Source organism: Micromys minutus, assembly GCF_963924665.1.
Source record: "Micromys minutus genome assembly, chromosome: 23".
Lineage (NCBI taxonomy): Eukaryota > Metazoa > Chordata > Mammalia > Rodentia > Muridae > Micromys > Micromys minutus.
In genome coordinates, this window is record NC_137958.1 from 39,765,419 (window position 1) to 39,789,390 (window position 23,972).

Genomic DNA, 23,972 nt, shown 5'->3' on the forward strand with positions numbered 1-23,972 from the left:
TCTTAGTCTCCTGGCTACTTTTCAGTTGCCATACTATCCTAACAAAGGAGACTTAAAGCGGAGAGTTAATTTTGACACACACAGTTTGGAAAGTCTTGTTAGCAGGAGTTTAAGGATGCTAGTCACATTGTATCCATAGTCAGGAAACAGAAAGAGTAACCTGTAAACATTCTCAGTTCCCTTTCTCCACTTACACAGTCCAGGTTCCTAGCCAAGGAATGGTGCCACCCACAGTGGGCAGGTCTTCACTCTTCAATTAACATTCTAAAAGGATAATCCCTACAAGCTTGCCCAGAAGCCTATTTCACAGATAATGCTAGACCTTCATACTTAGAAACTACTGTGTGTCCAGCATTTCACTAAGCATTTAATAAGCACGTTTATGGTATTTTCAGTCTTAGAATTCTTTAAGAAAAGTACAATATTTGACTGTGCCCAAATGGTACCCAGAAATATTGAAACAATACTTGACACTTAAGTGTGTCTAAGAACAAAGGAAATATTCTTTGTTTTTTGAGACAGGGTTTCTCCTTATAGCCCTGGATGCCCTATAACTCACTGTGTATGCCAGGTTGGCCCTGAACTAAACGATAGATCTACCTGCCTACCACTGCGTCCCAAGTGTTGGGATTAAATGTATATGCCACTATGTTCATCTTAAGAATATTCTTAATCATTATGTTATGGGTTTATTTTAATATAGTGTATATTTTGAATATATTAAGACTCAGATTGCCTTTAACTTCAACAAAATTGCATCAATCGTATTTTCAATATGTCTCAGAGGCATTGTTGTGTTGTTATAATTCTCATTTAGTTCCAGAATATTTTTTTATTTTTTCTTAATTTATTCTTTGACCTATTCAACACTCAGTGATGAGTTGTTTGATCTCCATGAGATTGTGTATTAACTAGAAATCTGTTTGATGTCAATTTTAATCTTTATTGCACTATGGTGAGATAGGCTGCATGGAATTATCAAGGTCTTTTGGAATTTGTAAGAATTTGTTTTATGTCTCAAGATATGGTCTATTTTAGAGAAGTGTTTTTTTACTGCTGAGTAGAATACATATTTGGTGATTGGGTGGAACATCCTGTAAACATCTCTTAATATGATTATGTTACTTTGCCCGTTTCATTCCCTCCAAGGTGTCCTCTCTTGAACACATTCCACGCCCACATCAATCTCAACTTGATAGCCTTTTTATTTATAATCGTCATCATCACCATTACACTGTATATACATATGTATGTATTTGCACACATATTTAAAAAATACAACCTACTGAGACCATTTTTGTTGCTCGTGTGTAAACAGTTTTAAGGCTTACCACTTTTCACTGAACAACTAATAAAGGAATCCATCCCTTGCTTGTGGTCCTTTGACTAAGGGTTTGACCCCTGAAATTTTAAGTAAGTATAAAATAATATGATCCCTTGAGGTTTTGTCAAACAGCCTTGGTATTATTTGTCACTCCTCCATCCCTCTCTTCCTCAGTTGACCTTCCTCCTTCCTGTACAGTTGGAGGGCCTCCCCATTATCTCATTTCTCACTTAATATCACCTGTATCCTGCTATTCTCTTCCAAAGCTGCCCCCGGTTAGGTCTAACTGTTTACCTTCAAATTTCATTTTATTTTTTTTTACATCTAGGTAGTATACCATTGTGTATGTGTATATATTCTCATTTTCTATTGACTTGCTAAATGATATTAGGTTATGTCCATCTTCTAACGATTATGAATAGGATGCCAGTGAACATTGTGGAACGTGTATCCAGGGAGTAGAGAGTATCCTGTCTTTGAGCATATCCTAGGGAGAATTGTGGCTGGGTCATGTGACAAACTTATTTTTAGTTGTGTGATGATACTCCACACTGATTTCCATAGTAGCTGCACCAATCTGCATTCTCACCAAGAGTGAATAAAGGTTTCTCTTTCCCCATGTCCTCACCAACATTTGTTGCCAGGTATTTTGTGGATCTTAGCGATTCTGACTGGTGTGAGAAGAAATCTCAAAGTTCATTTAATTTTTTTTCCTAATTGCTAAGAAAGATAAGCACTTTTTGAAGTATTTCTTAAAAATTTCTATTTCTTCTGCCAAGAATTCATTGTTTGGATTCCTGGGCAATTTTTAAATTGGATCTTTTTTGTTGTTCTTTGTTGTTGACTTTTGTGTGGTTTCTTTGTTTACTTTTTGTTTTGTGATATTCTGTGCATTACTTCTCTGTCCTGTGCATGGCTGACAAATATTCTTTCATATTCTGTGACTTTTCGCACAGTTGATTATTTCCTTAGTCTTACAGAAACTTCCTTATAGTTTTTATGAAGTCCCATTTGCCAGTTTGCTATTCTTAACTCTTGGACAAATATAGTCATATTCAGAAAATCCTTTCTGTTAACTTCATCTTGTAAGATTCTATGTTTTATTCTAGCGAGAGTGGTTCAGGTTTCAGATTGAGGGCCTTGGTTTATGTGAAGCTAGTGGATGTTTAGGGTAATGGACAGGAGTCTGATTTTCCTCTTCTCCATGTGGACATCCAGTTTTCTCAGCACTATTGGATGGAGATACTATCTTTTCTCTAGTATAATATATTAATGGATTTATTTTTTCAGAAGTTTATTCAGAATTTTTACATCTATTTTTATCAAAACAATTATTCTATAGGTTTTTTTTTTATTTGCGATGTCTCAATCTGTTTTTGTTATCAAGGTGATTCTAGCTTGTAGGATGTGTGTGGTACAATTTTTTACTTTTCTACTCCATGGGACAGTTTTGGAAACATCAGTACTAACTCTTAAGGATTTGGTAAAATACATTAATAAATATTCCTAGTCTTGGACTCAGCTTTTTTGAGAAATTTTGTGTTACTACTTCATTTTTAAAAATTGTGTGTGTGTGTGTGTGTTCAAATGTATGCCTGCTTACTTATATGCATGCATTGCTCATGGAGGCCAGAAGAGGGTGAAGTATTCCCATGAACAGAGATTAGCGATGGTTGTGAGGTACTAAGTACAGGGTGCGAAAAAGAGGACCTGGATCTTCTACAGGAACCCCTCTGAGACATCTTTCAAGCAAAAAATTGTTTGTATATACTGAATTTAATTTTGGTGGGTTATATGTTTCTTGAAATTTATTTATTAATCCTAGATATTTGAGCTTTGGGGACTGTAAATTGGCAAAATATTTTCTAGGGGAAAAATAATCCTAAAATTCAGTTGAAAGGACAATGGGCCCCCAAAGCTAAGGTGATATTAGAACAATGCTATATAAATAAAAATTTACCTCAAATTATATTGCAAACCCATAATAATAAAACTGCATGGTGCTGTCCCAAAAAAAATCACAAATACTTATAGAACAGAGAACCTATAAATAAATCCATACAACTACAGATACCAGAGAAAAGACAGCATCTTTGACCAATGAGGCCAGAAAGCCTTATTTCTACATCCAAAAGAATACAGCTGGACCTGTGTGTTCACCCAGCATAAATGTCAATTCAGTTGTGTGACAGTCCTTAACATAAGAAGACCTCAGATGGTGAAAGTACTAGGAAAACATACAGGTAAAGCACTTCAAGATAGAGGACACACAGGTCCAGCTGTATGAAATAATGAAAGAATAAAAATTAATGGTACAAATTGACAAATAGCATTACATGATATTAAAAGATTGCTGCAAGTTCAAGAAACAGCACATAGAAATTGCAACTTACAGAATATGAAAATATTCTGACAAGTACTTATCTGGCAGGACATTAATAAGGAAGAAGTGCCAATCTCTGCAACAACTAAGTCTCCAACCCACAATTATCCAATCCATAGAAAGCCTATTAACTGATTAACAGTCCTCTGAAGTCTATATGAAAATTGCCAATAAATACCTGAAGAAGTCCCAACAGAATGGCTGCCATCAGGATCTACACAAATGACAACAAATGATGCTGAGGAAAGAGAAATCCTTGTACACTCCTGGTGAGAAAGTAAAACCGTTTAGCTACCATAAAAATTCCAGCTTGCAAATTCCGAAAACATTAAAAGCAAAACTTTTCTACAGCCCAGTTATATCAATCTTGAGAATATGCTCAGAAATCTGAGACAGCATTTCATAGAAATGTGTGCACATGTGAATGCAGGAAATGTAACCTGCATTGTTGCCCATTTATAAAAGGAAAATATGGTGCATATATCAAATATGATTTTATGCAACCATAAAGAAAACTGTATTCATGATATTTGAAGGGAAATGGGTAAAAGTGGAAATTGTCACCTTATTCAAAATCAAGCAGACTCAGAAAAAAAATCCATTTTATTCTAATGTATGTAGAACCTAGATTTACACTTCTGTGTATATAGATCATGAAACTAGAAAAGGGACCATAATAGAGGAGAAACAATTTTCAGGGGAGGAGACATTGGTAGGATAACGCTAAGAAGGCCTAGGTAGGCAAAAGTTAAAAATCACGTAGACAGGGATTGGGACATGGGTCAAAGTGCTAGAAGAAGAGGACCAATATGAACAACGTATTATAATGTGAAAATTCCTTGCATGCTGAACTCAAAGCTTAACTTACATACTAAATATTTTTAAAGGTTGAACTAGCTGCAAAATGCATCCACAGTAGCTGGACTAGTGACTTATAGAATGAAATAGATTTTAGTTTTCTTTATGTGATTAAGAAAGAAAGTTTAGCAAGCGTATGTGGAAATAATTTCTTTTTCACTTTTGAAAATAATTAGCAGCTACTTTCAGCTGCTTCTGAAAGTCTGCTCCTAGTTAGACATAATGAAAACCACATCAGCAATGGATGGTCCTCAGGGAAGGGAGATAGAACATGCTACAGGGTCAGTTCAACCTAGTCTCTAATTTTGATACTGTCAGTTCCCAGAACAGAGCAATTCTTTTGCAACATGGATTGTGTCCCGATTCATACTTTGTGTCCGTGTTTTGAAGCCTTTCACTTAGCTTCTCCATAATTTTCATGGCCTCATAGTTTCTCTTAGGTCTCTCACCTGGCTGTGTAAACAGACCAAATAATTCTAACTAGGAAGAGAAAGCAAGCATTTTTATGCCTATCCCATATTGCTATATGACATATCTTTTCCCTAGTGTTGTCTGCTATATTCCAGGAGCAAAGAACCCGTTGCCTGTCTAGAATGTCATCGTAATCCGTAATCTTTCAAATAAAAGTGAGGGCATGCAGCCTGCAGCCTAAATATGAGATGGTTCTATGTCTAAAATGATTTATATTTGAAGACTGAAGAATCAAGACAATTATAGGCTGGAGAATTCTATTAATTTGTCAAATTTTTCTCTGTGTCTTGACTCAGAGCTCCAGCTGCAAATTTGGTTTAAGCGTATGGTCACAGTTGTCTTAGAATTGGAGAGATCCTTTCAGGGACACAAAGAAAGTCAAGGTTGCTTAATAAATCTTGCTATAATTTGTCTTTAGCTCACTTTTCTGGTTGTAGCACCATGTCTTCCAAAGAAAAGTTTCAAGTGAACACAAAGTTGAGGCACTGTGATTCTTTATTGATCTGTAGCTATAAGTGTTGGTCAATTTCTGGTTTTCTGGGCACATGTTCTAGATGAAGTCTTCTTTAAAAAACAATCCCTCAGGTCAAAGAATCCCCCTGATAGACCCTCCATGTCTAAGCATTCAAAAGTAACATATTTACAACATATGTGTTCCATGCACTGTCAATGACTCTCTGCCTCTATCCCAGACATATCACTGCTTAGAATTCTCTGGTTTCTTCTACTGAGTAGCCACCGTGAGTGATTCCAAATCCCTATGACTGTGAGTCATACTGCACCCATCTGCTGGACTTTTGCTATGGGAAAAATATGAGACACCAATTTCAGGAGCTCTGATACTGATTTCTCCTCTACTAAATGCAGTCTCTGTAGAGGCTGAAGCTAAAGTTAAATTTTATCTCATAACTTCATGAGTAAATTCTGAATATTTCACAGGCATAAAGCTATATCTATTCTGTGAATATCCGTCTAGAATAAAAAATCAATCCCAAACAAAGATTCTACAACTACATGTCATCTAGTGTGCCTTTATCAGGTGAGAGTTTAGATGACATATCAACACATTCATTAGTAGGTATAATCATTAATAAAAGTGACAGAGAATCGTTCCAATATTGTAGTTAAGAAAATGAGCTATTACTTAAAGTCGTGTGACCAAAAATATAAGGAAAAGCTGAGTTTATAAAAAAACAAAAATACAGTAGTTAAAAGTGAAAGTTTCTTATCTTTCAATCATGGATGTGAAATGAATCTCTTGAAGAGATAAACATGAAGCTCAGTGCACTGTGAATTCATCTCTTCTAAGGCATGTATGCTTATAATTTTAAGTGATGTCTTTCTGTAGGAAAAGTCTTATCCATAGCACATATATAGAAATCTCTCTAAGAGTGTCCTGTGTGTACATGGAGAAACACGATGCTACACATCTTCATGTTCCGTGTGAATCAGATGTTTTCAGCTCTGTATGAATATTCGAATTACCTTTAACTCCTTTAAAAATCACAGATATCTGGACTTTCTGGGGTGAATCTAATCATAATCTCTAGGGATAAGGCCATATATTAGAATTTGAAAAAAAAATCTTTCTATATTATTTCAGTATGCTGATGAGTTTGAAAATAATTTCTCAGAGAATGTTAAATATATTCTAACTCATTGGCTACCAATAATAGCGAACATTTATTGCTAATTTTATACTAAGCATTTTGCTCATGTGTTTCTTAACCAAACCCTCATGGTTATTTTATGAGGCAGTTATCATTCCTTGTTTTATTCCATTTGTAATTTTATGACAAAAAAAATCTAAGACTGGATAATGTATAAAATAATAGACATTTATTTCTTACAGTTCTAGAGTATGGGGAATTAGAGATCAAGTTGCTGACATATTGGGCATCTGACACCAACAAATATAGTGACTGGTGAGGGTTACTTTGCCTTATAGATGAAGCCTTGCTGCTATGCACTCACCTGCTGGAACAGACTGAAAGGCCAAGAATGCTAGAGTATTCTCTTCAAACTATTGGTAAAGTCACTAATCCCATTCGTGGTGTTTAAAATATGCTTGGGCCATAGGGATTGTCACTGTTAGAAACTGACTTTCCTAGAGGAAGTGTGTCACTCTGGCAGTAGGTTGGAGATCTCTTACGCTCAGCCTCTGCACAGTACAGAGGAGAGCTTACTCTTAGTTGCCTGCAGATGCCACTCTCTACTGGTTGCCTTTGTATCAAGATGCCGTTCTCTGATCTCCTTCTCTGGTATCATGTCTGCCGGCATGCTGCCTGGCTTCCCGCTAAGATAATTAACTATGCCTCTGAAACCATAAGCTAGCCCCAATTAAATATTTGCTTTGGTCATGGTGTCATTTCATAGCAATGGACACTCTAAGACACCATTTATGAAAGCTGCTCTTTGGACATCTCCACAAAGGACTCACTCCTTAATTCAATCACATTGTTTGTTAATTTGCAAAGTAGGGCACTTACAACTCAACCATAGAAACTGAATCCACAGATCATTAAAATATGTCCTTATAAGGAAAACTGTGTTTGCCAAAACACATGTAGTTTATAGGTCAATGGCTTTATAACTGGACACTTTGATGTCAGAACTTGGAGACTTTATATCTGAACTGTACTGCCTCCATAACCTTTTATGGGTAGAATTCCTGTATACTGAAGATATCTTTAGTGTCATATCTCTAATACTTACAATGCTAACAGAAACATAATGAACTTCAGTGATGAGTTCTTCCAATAAAACAACCACTTCAATATTTTAATCACTTAAATAGATGGGTTTTTTTGCATTTTAAATGTGCTTTTATTAGAGAAGTCAGTTTACAGCTCAGTACATAAAGCACCTGGAGCTGTCTTCTCTCACAAATTCTGTTTTTGAAAATGAATTAAGAATCTGACAAATTTCCATGCAGAAAAAAATGACAAGACGGCTAATTTGACAGTCAGATAACTCAGTCATTATTTATCTTAGGTGGCAAAAATGTATCTTCTGCTTGGTATGGTGGCACTTGCCAGCACTTGAGAGAATCAGGAGTTCAAAGTCAGCTGTAGCTACATAGAGAATTAAAGGTCACTTGTGATGTATGGCATTACTTCAGTACAACAGAAATAAATAAATAACAAATTTACAGTATTTACTAATTTATGTTTTAAAGTTAAAACTAATCCTGGATTGAACAGGTCCAGATAATACAATTTTTAAATAATAGAAGAGGATATTCTGTTCCTTTCTCAGTAAGAAGCAATGGAAGAACACTGTTTGTGAAATCAGAGGTCTTTAAAAAGTGCATCACTGTTATTCATGCTGAAATTCTCTTCTAATTAGCTGCATATAAACAGTGTTAGTTTTCTCTTGGAATCTTTTAGAAGCCAACACAGTGTTAGCTGGTATGACCTCAAATCCAGGAAGGCAGGTAATCTTCTATTTGGAATTTAAGACATGCAGTCTTGTTATTTATTTTCCCTTTTTAAGCATCCATACAGTTACTGTAATTAAATACTAAGTCCCTAGAGTTTGTACATTTTTTCCCTGTTGTTTCATAGCTCCTAGCAATAAACAATAGGTTGGTCATAGTACATACATTTTAATGCTGATGGGTTGAATAAAAGAGTGATTTTCCGTGTGGCTGGCTTTCATATCAACTGTAATACAAAAACAAATTAATATTTCTCAACGTTTTAAGATAATGTCCCAACAAAAATATTAAATTATTTGTTACACTTTTAAAATGCTATTTTTAATATTTGTTATAAAGCATTTAGGTTAGTGTCATGTGAAACTGTCTTTTTGTTTACATTTATAATTATGTTAAGGTTGTGAGCTAAGTTGTCATAAAATCTGTGATAAAAATTATATGTTGTCATCATAATCCTCCATACATCCCAATGTAATGATATTTAGATATTAGAGCTCTTAGATGGGAAGAAAGTCAGAATGAAGTCATTCTAATGTGTTCAATCAAATATGCTGGGTGTCCTTATAGTAAAACACTGTGGAGGAGGAACTGCTACATAAAGACACCAGAAGACAGCCACTACAAGTCAAAGATGACAACTCTGAAGATACCAGCCCTATGAACACCTTGATCTACAATTTTAGCTTCCATGGAAACCTCATAATATTAATAAAAGAACAATTTCTCCTACTTAAATTTTAAGAAAAATATACATAGCACTTTGCTATGTAAACTCTAGAAAACCATTATACTCCATGGTAGAGATGCCCAGTGAGCATTATTATATGTTTCTTAATTAAAAATAGAGTATTTTCTCATAAAATATATCCTGACTATAGTTTTATCTTCCTGTACTCCCCCAAGTTTCCCTACCACTCTTCCTTTTTTCATAAGGAAAGAATAGGTTTTCAAGAGATAACACAAATCATAACAAAATATCATCAGATGAAACAAAAACCATCACATCGAAGTTAGACAAGACAAACCAAGAGAAGTTACTGAGTGGGTGAAGAAAGTTAGTTGGTGGTGGATTATGGGATTTACAGGAGATGTAAGCAGGGGTAGAGAAGGCTGCAGCTGGCTTATGTTGTAGTGCTGAGGATGAAACTGGGGGATTGGATCTCAAAAAACAGAGAGTAGAGAAGTTCTGGGCCAGGCTACCTAGTCTTCTGGCAGGCATGGCCAGTGGTTGAACAAAAGGCATCTGCCCAAGCTGGGTGTACTGGCTGGTTTTGTGTCAACTTGACACAGCTGATCACAGAGAAAGGAGCCTCAGCTGAGGAAATGCCTCCATGAGTTCCAACTAAGGCATTTTCTCAACTAGTGATCAAGGGGGGAGGGCCCAGCCCATTGTGGGTGGTGCCATTCCTGGGCTGGTGGACCTGGGTTTTATAAGAAAGCAGGCTGAGCAAGCCAGGGGAAGCAAGCCAGTAAGTGACACCACTCCATGACCTCTGCATCAGCTCCTGCTTCCTGACCTGTTTGAGTTCCAGTTCTGACTTCCTCTGGTAATGAACAGCAGAATGGAATTGTAAGCTGAATAAACCTCTTCCTCCCCAGTTTGCTTCTTTGTCACAATGTCTGTGCAGGAATATAAACCTTGACTAAGACACTGGGTGCTGAGACTCAGTGATGAACGGGACAAGGTTAGGTGGGGATCAATTGTGGGAGCCAAAAGAAATGTGGGCAGAATGGAAGGAAGGGTGCAGCTGGTGTTGTTACAGTACTGGGACTGACACTGGGGATTGGATTTGGAGGGCAGGAGAGTCTTCAGTTAGTTTACTCGTTTGTCCCGTTTTCCTTAGCTAGTATGTACCATGTGAATGCTTGATGTTGTTGGAAGCTAGGATAATGGGAGTGTTGGGGAAAGAAAGGTTGGAAGAGATGATCTTCATGATTCATTGGAGATTGGGTCAGACAGAAAAGGGAGACTGCAACAGGTTTCCTGCTACAGAGCAGGTGATGAGCCCAGAGGGGACTGAATCTTAGGAGAAGTAGGAAAGGTATGGGCATGCCTTCAGCCTCCGTTGTTAATTTTTTTTTAAAGCAAAACTATTGAAATTCATTTGGTCCACTGATGTTCTTCTTGTGGACAAATTTGCTATCCAAGGTAAAACAATGCTTTTCTTCTTCTCCATTGTTTTTTTTTTTTTTTTTTAATATATTTTAGAATCCACATTTGTTGTCTCTGGATTTTCCCAAACCCTGAATAGTAAGCAATTTCTTCTGGTTTCCTTGGTTATAACCAGGACAGACTAACAAATGAACAGATCAAAGGATATCCTATTTAAAATTGAGTTGTGAATTTTTAAAATATAAACGTTCATTTTAAATCATTAAAAAAAACCACTTTCTTAATTGGTATCAAATGAGAGGACACTCCCCTAAATTGTACACATTGAAAATCAGTGGTCATTTGTAGCTAAAAATGTTCCACAGTTGCTATTGAATTGGGTGTTAGCCAATGAGGGTTCTGATTTCAATGCCTTATGTTGTATTGGACACTCCACAATTTACCAAAATAATGGTGCCAAGTATCAAGCATAGTTTCCTCAAATCACACAGAGAAATTATTTATCTCTATGTGGATGGATATTTGTAAGTCCACCTGATTTTATCAAGTCATTCTCTTAAAGAACCTCATTCTGTTATGGAATCCACTTTCTATATTTAAGTGTGTTATACTCCTCAAGAATTTCTTTTAGTTTCCCCCTATTTCTTTTGACAAATTCACAATCCTATCTCCCTAACCTCAACCCATGCTTAAATGTAGACAGATATTATCTGCTTCATAAGTGTTAATTTAAAGTTACATAAAATATGCCTAAAATTACTAGACTGGTTTTCTTATTCGTGCAATTCAAATAAATAATGGTAGATACAGTCAATCACAGTTAACATGTATTTCAATTAGGCTCTATTCATATAAGTGTTTTCAGTCACATCAAGATAAATTATCATTTAACGCCACTATAAAAATTTTCAAATATTTGAAATACTTTTTCAAAACATTTTAAAACTTGTTTTGGATACATGCTGGCTAGTCTTATGTCACTTACACATACAAACTAGACGAATTTGAATGGAGGGAATGTTAACTGAGGAAATGCCTTCATAAAATACTGTAAAGCATTTTCTTAATTAGTGATGGATGTAGAAGGGCCCCGCCCATTGTGGGTGGTGCCATCCCTAGACTGGTAGTCCAGGATTCTATAAAAAAGTAGGTTGAGCAAGTCACAGGAAGCAAATCAGAAAGATTTGGCCTCTGCATTATCTCCTGCATCAAAGTTCCTGCCCTGTTTGGGTTCCTATCCTGACTTCCTTTGGCAATGGACAGCAATGTTGAAGTATAATCTGAAAACCCTTTCTTTCCCAACTTCCGTTTTGGTCATGTCACTACAATAGAAACCCCAACTAAGACCGTATAATATATAGGAAGAGTATTTCAGATGATGCAAGAAAAAAATCTGTTTATAGTCAATGTTTCTTCACAAAAAAAAAAAAAAAAAAAAAAAAAAAAAAAAAAACTTTCTGAATTGGTCATCCAGGACTTTCTTTAGCAAAACCGTACTGTTTGAAGTTTGCCTGAGTGTTGTTCCTAACACTCAGGCAAATGTATCTAGGCATATAGTTGAATTCCAGAGACACTGACCTTCTGCTTCTGTGTTAACTTCTGAATCAACTTCAGATGTAAGTTTAGAACTTGGAGCAAACACAGAAACAAGGAAGATGATAAGGGACCATTGCTGGGGAGAGTTGAGAGGAGAACAGTGCTTCAGGTGATATAAAGGGAAAGAGGGCAAAACAGGGCGGATGCTTTAGTCAAAAAGGAAGAAGGAAGAAAAGTACAGAATGGGTGTGGATAACAATAAGAGTCAAAAGGCCTTGGGTAATAATATTATTTTATAATTTTCCATATGCACATATACATATGAATAGTGTGTGTGTGTGTGTGTGTGTGTGTGTGTCTGTAACCACAATGGAGCCATAGATTACCCAACATTTCTTTACCACCAGCCATGAAAAACCTCTTTTGGAGTCAGAGGCCAAGGGAGTACATGTCTCCCAAATAATATAAGCTATTGCTGTTTCACTTGATTACTCCCACACCCAAGATGTAGAGATAACTCCCTGTTGATTAAACCATCACACCTATTGGAGATAGTATTCAGGATTTGAGCTGGAATTTACCAGAAAGCCTCCTCCTTGAAGATTTTCATAGTAACAGGAACTGTGATATGTAAACTGCCAAGGGAGGAACCAATCAGTAGCTGTGACACCTAGGAACTAGCAACAACCAGCCTGGGCAAGACATCTTTAAAGTGTGGTACAGTGGTGGCATTTTTACCTCTGGGTACACAATAGCTGTCTAATTTGAACTGCTTAACATGATAGAAACCATAGTAGGTACCAGAAACATAACGAACTACAAGTGGCTAGTGAAGGCATGTGTTTTAAACAAGAACCTATGACTGATTTTTCCTACACCATTGTGAATCCTAACTGCATTCTAAACACTATCCCTATGCACACAGATAAGTAGAGACCTTTCCCCATCATCAAAGAAGCTTCTCTTTTTGCTCCAGAAAGCTACAACTAGTCAAAGGACAACGAACAATTGACCTTAGGGTACCCAGAACCACTTAATACAGTTAAAAACAACCCCTGTTCCCAAATTGCAGTAGATTGGGGACATAGATTATAAGAGACAGAAGACCAGGGAATCTGCCATGACACAGTTCAAGATAGTAACTTCTACCTATGTATGACAAGGAAACTACCACCAAGAAGTTTCAAGTGTGTCTGGCTAAGCAAGGTTTGAACAACTCCAACAGTTGACAGCCTAATACAAATGCAGGGAACATCACAGAAATCTAGCCCTAGATGAAGACCTACAAGCAAACAGCAGCTGGTGAGAGAGGAAATATTACTATTCCCCAGGCATGACCCCCCTACATGGTTATCCCACACAAAGTGGACAGCCCTGGAAACATACACATCCAGGCGACATGGAACAGACCCGATATGTGTTATAGTTATACTTACTTGTTTTCTCTTTTAAAATGTTTTCACTTTTAGAAAATTTCATACAATATATTTCAATCATATTACTTTCTCTCCCTTAAGCCCTCTTAGATATTACCCCCTATTAGCCAACATATAGTTCTTAAAATATATATATTTTTGTATTGTCCAACGAATCCTGAAGATGAGAACTTGCCTAAATCATGGTTGATATACCTGATGTCACTCCACTGGAGAGAGGTCAGTTGTCCTCTCTGTAAGGGGGTGAAGTGATTCCTATGGGCTCATCTATTTGAACATTAGGTTACCAGTTTAAGGAACTGTTTAGGAAGGGTTTGGAGGTATAGCCTTGTTTCAGGAGGTGTGACACAGGAGGTGGGTTTTTATGTTCTCTTTGCATATAACTTGACTTGCTCACAGTATTTTGTCATGGTAATAGAACAGTAACTAAAATACTCACCCAGAAACTATCACCTGCAAATAGCTTCAAGGCTAGTGGATAAACTTGTATTTACTTTCCTTTCCCTTCTCAGAGCTTATACTTGTATAGCTTTCGTGTGTACCATCAGAGTGTCTGTGAATATTTCTGTACAAAGGCCTTGTTGTGTGGAAGATTCTAGGTTGTTGTTGTTGTTGTTTTGTTTTGTTTTGTTTTAAGTCATCTACCACCTCTACCTCTTAAAATGATTCTGCCCCTTTTCTTTATAGATACTCAAGCTTTGAGGGGAAAGGTGTGATAGTGATGGAGACATACCACTTAGAACTCAATGTGCCAAAACCCCTCTCTCTTTATTTTACGGTTGTGATTCTCTATACTAACTACCACATTTTTCAGGAAGAAGCTTTCTGAGTAAACCAGTGCACTGATCAAGTTGGAACTCTGAGCTCAAACTTCAAGGAGTCCCAGATTGGCACCTGTATCTATTAATTTAAACCTTTTTATAACAATGGATACAGATGAGAATTCTGTAAATGCAGGGGAATTAGGTTATTATGGAAGGCATAGGAATGAAGAAGGAAATTGTGTCATTATATTTTAATATGATTTTTCTTTACACTTTTTTATTGGATATTTTAGGTATTTACATTTCAAATGTTATCACCTTTTCTGGTTTCGCCTCTGGAAATCCCCTGTTACATTCTTCCTCCCCCTCTTTCTATGAGGGTGCTCCCTCACCCACCTACCCACTTTCACCTCCCAACCCTGGCATTTCCCTACATTGGGCCATTGAGCCTTCCCAGGACCAAGGGCCTCTTCTCCCACTGATGTCCAAAAAGGCCATACTCTGCTAAATATGCAGCTGGAGCCATGGGTCCCTCCATGTGTACTTTTTGGTTGGAGGTTTAGTCCCTGGGAGCTTTGTGGGGTCTGGTTGGTTGGTATTGTTGTTCTAGCTATGGGGTTGCAAATACCTTCAGCTCCTTCAGTCCTTGTTCTAATTCGTCCCTTGGGGTTCCCCATGCTCAGTCCAATGTTTGGTTGCAAGCATTCTCATTTGTATTAGTCAGGTTCTGGAAGAGCCTCTCAGCAGAAAGCTTTATCAGGCTCCTGTCAGCAAGCACTTCTTGGCATCCACCATAGTGTCTGGGTTGGGTGTCTGTATATGGGATCGATCCATAGGTTGGACTGTCCCTGGATGGCCTTTCCTTTCTCTGCTTCACACTTTGTCTTCATATTTCTTCCCTTGAATGTTTTGTTCCTCTCCTAAGAAAGTCTGAAGCATCCACAATTTGTTCTTCCTTCTTGTTAAGCTTCATGTGGTCTGTGAATTTCATCTTGAGTATTCTGGACTTTTGGACTAATACCCACTATGTTCTTTTGTGACTGGGTTACCTCACTCAGAATTTGCACACTGTACTGATATTTTTCAATATGAAATACAAGGAGTATGTTTGAGGTTCTTCATTTTATAAGCTAGAAATAATTCTAGTAGTTTAAAATTTAGTTTTCTCTAATTCCAAAATTTCCATTATTATGTAGGAATTCTTGTTAGGAAGAAGACATCCATAGACACAGTGGAGAGAGAACTCCTTATTCTTCCAGTGATATGAGTTCCCCATGCATCTTTTTATAAACTATCTTCTTTCTTCCTCACAGGTTATGAATCAACTTGACAGATTTCTATACGAGGTCTTCGGTATGTTTTCATGGATGCCATCAACTTTATAATAAAGTATAAATTCACCAATATTGCAAGTTTTGAGAACATTTTGAGCCCAACTTTTGCAGGTGACACTTTCTAATTCTTTCCGTGTTATCTTCTTTATTTTTGGTTCTGTCTTCCTTTCATTCATGTTTTTGTTTATCTTGTCTTTCCTACAAGTTTAAGATTGGGTTTATTTTACTATACAATATGAATGTCTATGGAACAAAACATCTAACTGACTGTGGCTTTTCGATGTTATTAATCCATTAATTCTAGATATCTGACCTGTGGAACTAAGAGATCTCTTGTTGCTTTGATACACACAGAGCACCTGTAATTATTGCTCTTGAAATCTATGTTGTTCAAGTCTGTGAGTAATAAACAAAATCCAAGATGATGAAGAGCTCATGCAGAAATCTTTAAGTGTAATTCTCTACCTATTGGTCTCTATATTATTTGAAGAAATCCGAAGAATAAAATAATAGATTTTTTTCTTTACTGATCACTGAAATAATTAGGAAAGGTAATAGACATTATACCACGGGGGGGGGGGAGTTCTTCTGAAAACTGGATGGACTGAGAGCCCCATTACTCTAAAAATGCTCATCATAAATCAAATGTTATATAATGATTCTGCTTAGGAAGAAAATCATTCCTTAACATAAGACTTTAGTCTCTTACAAACCATGTATTTAAAATATCTCAAATAGTGCCATCCAACTGCCTTCTCCCTTCACTGACCTCCTACCCAGAACCTTCAAATTGGGCAGCAGGAAATGTTCTACTGAACATATTATCTTGATAATTTCACAGACTCCTCAGCTGGAGTTCAGGATCAATTCTCAGACTTTAATCCTGCCTGCCAAAGAATTTTTAAACTACATAACTGACAAATAACCTGAACTGTAATTTATGGATCTTTCCTCCACAGGAAATAGTCAAAGCTGTTTCTTAAGACAAATCACCTTGCAATACTATAAAAAAAAAAAAAAAAAGCATAATCTTATTAAGTGCACTGATTTAAAAAACAAGCAAGCAAAAAAAAAAAAAAAAACAGTAAAACAAACAAAAAACACTACAAAGTAGCTGGCTGAATCTTAGTCCTAAAAAAAAAAAAAAAAAAAAAAAAAAAAAAAAAAAAGAAAAAACCTTGTTATATTTTTTATTGTCAGTCTAATGTTATGTTTTTTTTTTTTCTATTAAAAAAATAAGAATCTTGCTAATTTTTGCAATACCTCTCAGGGTAACAGTTCCTGACTCCATCACTGTCTTAGTTATGTTTCTATTGCTAGTAAGAGACACCATGACCAAGGCAACTTATAAAAGACAACGTTTAATTTGAGAGCTCACAGCCCCAGAGGGTGAGCGCCCTATAAATCATGGTGGACAACGTGTCAACAGTCATAAGCTAAGACTTCACTTCCTGATTCTTAAGTTGGAGGCATCAAATGAGTGAACCTTGAGTGGACTGTTTAAACTTCAAAGCACACTCCAAAAAATGCACTGCCTCTAACAAGACCTCACACCCTAATGCTTTCCAGACAATTTTACCAACTGGGAACCAAATGTTCAAATACATGAGATTATGAGGCACACTCTATTCAAACCATCACAATCACATATCTTTGATTACAATATTTGTCCCTTACTAGATAAATCAGATATTTGATTTTTATTGTTAACTCGATAGATACAAACTACAAGAATAAAGCCTAGATTGAGGAATTTTCTTCCATCAGATTGGCATGTGTCCATGACTCTTTAGATTGATGATTAATGTGAGAGAAGATCCACCCTACTGTGGAAGGCACCATATCCAGACAAGTGAGTTACATGAGAAAGCCCTCTGAACAAACCAGATGCAGCAAGCCAGGAAGGTGCCTTCCTTTCAGGTCTCTATTTCGGTATCTGTCTCCAGGTTCCGTCCCAAAATTCCCTCACTGATGGACTGTTGCCAGAACATGCAAGCTGAAATCGACTCTGTCCTTCTCAGGTTGTGTCTTGCCATTGTGTTCACAGGAACCATAGGAAACAAACTAACACACTCCTAAGTTGTAACATGCTGAGAATGGTGCTCACTCACTTGCATATGTTGAGAAAAAATGACAACAACATTTTGAGCTATATGCCAGACATAATATCTGCTCATATCTTCTGTACATAAAGCTGCCTACCTAGAATCTAATAAAATGAATAAGTCAAAATAGTAAGATGGTTTTTGAAATCATGAAGGCCTGAGTCCAGATCCAGGCATCCATGAAAAAGAGCAGGGTAAGGCCACTTTTATACATTTAACCCCAGTACTGGGTGGAAAGAGAGTCGGTCACTGGTTCACTGAGAGAGACCCTGTCTTGAAGAAATAAATCATAGAGTATAAAGAAGGATAGTGATATTCCCCTTTGACTTCATTATGTAAACACACACACACACACACACACACACACAGAGAGAGAGGGGGTGTATTTTAAATCTATACCCAGGTTTTGCAAGAGATAAGGAATATGTCTAAAGTTATACTTGCTTGCCATTTTATCTTCCTACAATTGGTAGCCTTCAAAAGTTCATTTATCAGAAAATTCCACAACCACGTTATTATCCTTCATGGAACTGCTTCAGTCAGTTACCTCCTGAACACCTCCCAATACTTCTCCCCTACTTCCTCAGTGTTATTGTAGTTTCTCACATAGGTAAATACCACAGGCTCCAAACTCTCACTCCTTTTCCAGAATCTTGTCTTTTGGCCTTTGCATTTGTCCTCTAAGTGCAACCACATTGGTCATCCCAGAGTGCCAATAGGATCTTGTTAGTCATGTGACAATCCGGACCTAACACAGAATTCTTTGGGCTGTTACTTTTTATTCTTTCTATTTTGAGGTCCTCCGCACAATTCCATAACTTTGGTTTCTTCAGCTTCATCTTTCACTTCCTCAAACCGAATGCCCAAGTCCTTCGAGCATCTTTATTGGTCCATGAGCATCTTTATTGGTCCAGTGGGCTCTTTTGGATCACTGTCACATCCTGTTCAACAAGATGTCCTCCCCAAAGACCTCTTTGCCAAATCCTGGGTTGTCTTCCTTCTGGGTACTCAGATACTACAGCCTGTATTGCTCCTTGCATATAGAATTTTAATTGCTCACCTGATGGCTTAATGTTTTCTATGGGCTTGGAACAATCGGTTTCTTATTGGGAACACACAGCACAATTTCAGTGTCTCTCATACTCAACTTTTCTCTTTCATATATTTTCTAGGGAAATTTATGTCATAGCTCCATTGTTTAAATGGTATTTAAAATGCATATGATCTTACTATTCAGTTTAGTAGATATGAAGATGAAAATATACTAAATAACTTCTCAGTTCTGTGGGGAAGACCCATTGTTAAGAACACACATTCAGAAACCCTATAATTTGTTAATAAAATTTTATGTATTACTAAAAGCCAATATATTTTAATATCTGAAAGTATTTCTATGTGCTAATATTTAATTTATTTTGTTTCTGTCTCAGAAAGTTTTTAGTAGAAAAAAAATCCATGCAGCTACTAACAGTTTTGCTTATATGCTACAAACGATAAATCTTGTTCCTAAAATTTTCCAAAGATAAATCTATTTGCTCTCAGAACAACCTCATACAATATATTTCAAAAAAATAATATTCATATGCATTCATTACAACTAATATTTATTCAATGACAAAATGCAATTCGTTCCAAAATTTTACTTTGTCAATAGTGAAGACAGTTAATATTGCAAGATACTGCCCTGCATTTTATTGTAGACTTCCAAATCGCTGTGCTTAAATGCTGAAATATTTATGTATACATTCAGATAGCAAAGATAAAATATCAGTCACATTTTTCCATTTGGGAAACTTCAGTGTTTCTTTGAGCAACATGATAAAAATCTAAGTTTAACAAATAGAGTAAGTTTGTAGTTCATTCTCAGCTCTGTGACCCCTCGCTTGACTTTTCCTGTTTAGTTTTTAGCTTACGTGGTTACATAACCATTGCTTTCGCTTAAAGGTCAGCCAAGAGTAAAGTTATATCTTGCTGGAGGTGAGATGTAAACAATGTCTGATCTTGCCCTGCCATTCTTCTTAAATCTTCCACAGAGCTGGGTGAACCTGTGCCAGTATTCATAAAAGAAGATTATGTTTTAGAATCTGTATTGTATTATTCAATAAATATTTTAAGGTGTCTGCAAACAGGGATTAATGCGTATTATATTTCAGGAAACCAGAAAGGTATCAACCCAACGAATTAAATAAAACACTCATATTTGATGCTCATATAAACTGTAACTTAAAATAAAATGTGTGTAAACTTCCTCTTTCTTTTGTTTCATTTTCGTGTCCTAAAATACGACAGAATAAAATGAAACGAGACAAAAATGAACAGAGATTAAAAACAACTGAAAATCTACCTTCACTCAGAAAAGCCATTTTTTTTCCAGTCGTCAGTGTTAATAGCCAATGATTGTCTCTTTGTACAATTAAAACATCTGGATGGAAACTGTTTCCAGTTCATTGACAGTGCACCACACAGTGGTACAATTGAAGACATCTGGACACAAGAGAACACAGCTATAAGGCTCTTCAAGGAAATTCTGATATACCATGTATTCACATAACCAGTAGGCAGGCTTGGTGAAGCCCTGTAACTGAGCACTTAGGATGGTAAGGCAAGAAGATTCCAAGTTCAAAGCCAGACTAGTTTCAAGAGCGAGTTAAGCCTAGCTTAGGCTACACAATAAGACTGTCTTAAGCAAATGGACAAACAGAAAAAAGTGACTATCTAAAAGCATTCTATTTATGTTATTGTTATCCAAATTTTATTAATCTCAAAAGGCTTAACTTAACATGTCTTACTCTACCTGGCAGATATGAAATGGTTTCACCTTCTGGCTTTTGAATTTACAAATGTAGTGTACACCAAGCAAATTATTTACATGCATTAACCTTTCAAAAAGTAACATAAGCAGGAGAATTGAGACTATTAATTGTTCTTGATTTTGCTCCATCCTCTCTCTCTCTCTCTCTCTCTCTCTCTCTCTCTCTCTCCCCCACCCTCTGTGTTGTGTGCACATGTGTTCATGTGTTTCATGTAAATAACAGAGATCAATGTCAGGTATTTTCCTCTCCTAGACTGTCTTTTTTATATTTGTGATACAGGATTTCTCACTGAACTTCAGATCCATGGATTGGCCAGGCTGCCTAGCGAATGAGCTTCAGGCATCTACCTGTGTCTCTTACTTCAGTGCTGGGTTCCAGGCACAAATCCTCATGCTCAGCTTTTTCTGTGGGTACTGGGATTCAGAACTCAAGTCCTGATCTTTGGGCAACAAATACTTTACTTACTTGGTGCTCTCCCAACACATATCTTCATGCCTTAAAAAAAAAAAAAAAAAAAAAAGCCCGCCTTAAAAATATGTAAGGCCAACACTTGGGAGGCAGATACAGTGGATCTCTATGATGTCTAAATTGGCATGGCCTGCATAGTGAGTTTCAGGCCAGGAAAGCTGTATAGTTTAGACTCCATCTCAAAAAACTAAATAAAACACAAATGAAAATGAGGATTATATTAGTGTATTTAAGTTTGTTAAAAATAAAGAAAGAAAGAAGAAACAAAGAAAGAAGAAACAAAGAAAGAGGGGGAGAGAGATAGAAACAATATGTAAAGTTATGGTGCAACACATCCCTTAATTTCATAATGTGTGTGTATGTAGAAGAGGGAGAGAGGGTATGTCTATTTAATTTGTAATTAAAAAAGAAACATAACAAAGTTATGGCAAGATATTTACCTTAATTTAGTAATGAGTATATATGTAGGAGAGGAAGAAGAGGAGGAGGATGGAGGAAGGCAGAAGCAGATGGAGAAGGAGGTGGGGATACAGAGACAGAAAGACAATCTGAGTGAGTGTAGGCATACACTTCTAACTTGGATGCTTGGATAATGCTATAGTTCTTTAAAATATGGGGACTTCTAAGAGATGGGGTAAATATATCTTGGTGCTGAAATGGACAGGACACATGCACATAACATTGTAGTTTGGACATAAAGTGGTACCCAAACAGTTCTTGTGATTGTGCTGTGATCTCCTGGCTGATGCTGCAAATCTGGGGAGGTTGTGAAATGTTAGAAAATGGGACTTAGACAAATTAAACCATCATAGTACCTTCTTTATGCTGTACCATTTGGCTCTTCTTTCCCTTCTCCATCTACCTCATGTCCACCTTGATATTAGTAGTGTGTTGTAGATGACCTTCTGCATCATTACAGGCCAAGAATCAATGGGTGTAATAGCCAAGATCTCTAGAATGAAACTAAGACTCCAAATAAGTCTGTACTCCACCCCAGTTTATATCAGCCATTGTGTTAACATGATAAAAGAAATTAACACCAGCTATACATTACTTAGCTATCTTCTGGGGATAATAAAAATAAAATACACACTCTATCCATCAGTGTTCTATCTCCAAAAGGGCCCAAACTTCATTAGAACACATGATCCCATGCTGGGCAGTTCACATCTAAACCATGACCTATCATATACACTGCTACAAATAAATACATTAGGAAATTATTTTGCAATAGTGTTGGTACTTATTAAAATTCTGTGACTGGGAAATTCATAAAAGAGTTGTTTTTTTTAATATAAAAGATACAGAAAAAATCCAGGAAAACATGGAAACATTCCATTTCATCAGCAATTTTATATGACTATTAACTATACCTGAGATAGTGTCAAAAGCAGCAATAAAATGTCCTAAAGACTTTCTTTCCTACAGGCCAAAGGGATGGAGGTAGTTCCTCAAATGACACACTCTCTTCCCAGATGATTCATACACACACACACACACACACACACACACACAAACATAGTGGGAAGTATGATATATGGGAAGGTACTTAAGTGTCTTCATTTTGGGAACTTGAAGAACTTATTTATATAAACTTTATAGAATTTTATACCTTTAACTATATATTGACACCTTTGAGTGTATTGGTCCTCTATGCTGAAAACATAAATTATGGTTCCTTTTTCTATAATTACAGAAGGGAGACTACCTCTCATGTAGGGCAATTTTCCATTTCTTCTTTTGCTGAGAATCTTCTACCATTTATCTTGTGTTATTTGTAAATTAAATGTTTCTGAAGAAGGTCTTAAAAATCAAAGAAGCTTGTAAGCAACCAATTTTATATTTGCAGAAACTATGAAAGATTCACACGAGCCCTGTAGCAGTTGCTGTAAAAATGAATTAATTTTATTTATGACTTGGATAGTGTTTTCTCAGTTTCTTTCTTTCTCACTCCAATTAAATAAGCTATAATAAATTTAACCAGGTGTTTTCTGAATTAAAAAAAAAATCAAATCAGGCAGCTTGCTGTCAGAGTGCTATGTCTTGAAACACAAATTCCCAGAGACTAGGAACCTTCTTTAGTAAATGCATTGCCACCATTGTGGTCATCTAATAAAACTCAATCACAATGTATTATGTCTAAAAGCACACTAGAAATCTAATAAACAATGGGAAGCCATTCTGGCTCTGAAATGGATTTTCCATGCTCAAGGTATACAACCTGGAGACAATGACCAGAGAATACAAATGTCCTGTTCAAATGGACCCAGGGATGCCCTCATACAGGTCACTGAAAGGGAGGACCATCGCTGGCTCTCATTTACAAAATGCAAGCATCCTGTGCCCTCCGATTTAGATTTGGATTCAGGCTACAAAGTATCTTATTAGAAGATATTATTACATTTCACATTAGCCTAGTTTTGAGTCATCAGTTTCTTAGGGAAAAATAAAAATGTCCAAAGTGTGAAAAAGGAATTCCTGCTTAGCCCCAGAGAGTAACACACTGATTAACTGTAGCACCTCCAGCGAAAAAACTCACAGGAAAAAAAAAAAAAAAAAAAAAAAAAAATCTTTTAAATGTCAATCTTAAAAGAGTAAAAGGATTTCTAAGTGGTTTTAAAATCTGTTTTGTTTCTTACAATGTATAAGACTCTTAGCCTCTTTATTGCTATAGGTTATGATTTACCCATTTGGGGTGCCTTGCAAACCTTAGCAGGTGGTAACTTTGTCATACAGCTTTATGTGACTTAGTTCACTGCTGTTTAGTTTATATGAGTTTTATGATGTGGATTTTCCATATGAAGACATCACCTTCTGATTATAGACAGGTTTAATTTGCTAGTCAGAACTGCTTCCCAGTCACTGAACAGTCAGACTTAACCTAAACTAACTTCTACTAGTAGCTTATATTTATCATCTCCTTCCTAA